This window comes from Sinocyclocheilus rhinocerous, unplaced genomic scaffold (assembly GCF_001515625.1).
Source record: "Sinocyclocheilus rhinocerous isolate Xijiao unplaced genomic scaffold, SAMN03320098_v1.1 scaffold1181, whole genome shotgun sequence".
In the NCBI taxonomy this organism is placed as follows: Eukaryota; Metazoa; Chordata; class Actinopteri; order Cypriniformes; family Cyprinidae; genus Sinocyclocheilus; species Sinocyclocheilus rhinocerous.
In genome coordinates this window covers 60,042-60,964 of record NW_015666489.1, presented here as the reverse complement: position 1 = coordinate 60,964, position 923 = coordinate 60,042, and the positions used below count along the sequence as shown (strand labels likewise).

Genomic DNA, 923 nt, shown 5'->3' with positions numbered 1-923 from the left:
CGTTTGTGTAGTTTGTGTAGGCATACTACAGGCATATCTCATAAATATTAATTTACTTCACACCTGCACTCTACTCGCCTAACTAGCCTACATCTTTGGCACACCACCTGAATTATTATAGCTAACCACCTATTAAAATATGTGTGGCAAAGCTGCGCGATGCACTGCAGCGTGGGGAGAATGTATTGTAGACAAGCGCAGACCACTATTAATTAAAAAACAAAAAAACAAAAACATAATAATAGTCCTCCGCTTCTATTGATTCTTAACATGTTTATTTCTACTACATTTGATCTCTTTCTCTTCATCAAACAGCCAGATTAATGAATGGCTTGACACAAACCGTACCGAGGCAGAGCCTTTGGTCCTTTGGCACACCTCCTGATCTATTATAGCTAACTATCAAAATCTGTGTGGCAAAGCTGCGCAGCACACTGCAGCGGGGGGAGAAGGTAGTGAAGCACAGACCACTATCAATTTATGTGAACATACAGTCATAACTTTTGTGTTAGACAATACGCTGCGTTTTAGACAAAGGAACTTAAATAATATGACAGATATTAAAAGAAATGGCTTTGTGTAATTTACCTTCACAGCACATCCATTTTATTTCTTTTTTGAGTTTTATTCATAGAGCACTTTCTAGAAATTTAGGAAATCATATGTTGTTATGCCACTGGCATGGGACTATTTGTTCGTCAGAGTGCTTGTTTTAGTGATTGAATTTAGTGAAAGGTGAATTTGACGTCATGATTTGAAGGCGAACTCGTTTGAGTTATTAAAAGAACATATCCAAACACTGAAATAACACTTCGAACAATAAGCCAGTGTCATCATTGTCAGAAATTAACTTTCCCATATAAGGGGCAACTGATTTTCAGTTTTTTATTTATTTATTTATTATTATTATTATTATTATTATT

The 923-nt window shown here is 35.6% G+C and overlaps 1 protein-coding gene across 3 annotated transcripts in view; it reads right to left on the bottom strand.

The window, feature by feature from the left end:
- LOC107732434 (protein FAM198A-like) overlaps positions 1-923 on the bottom strand; it is a 38,028-nt gene that overhangs the window by 12,694 nt on the left and 24,411 nt on the right. The gene's annotated exons all lie outside the window — the stretch shown is intronic.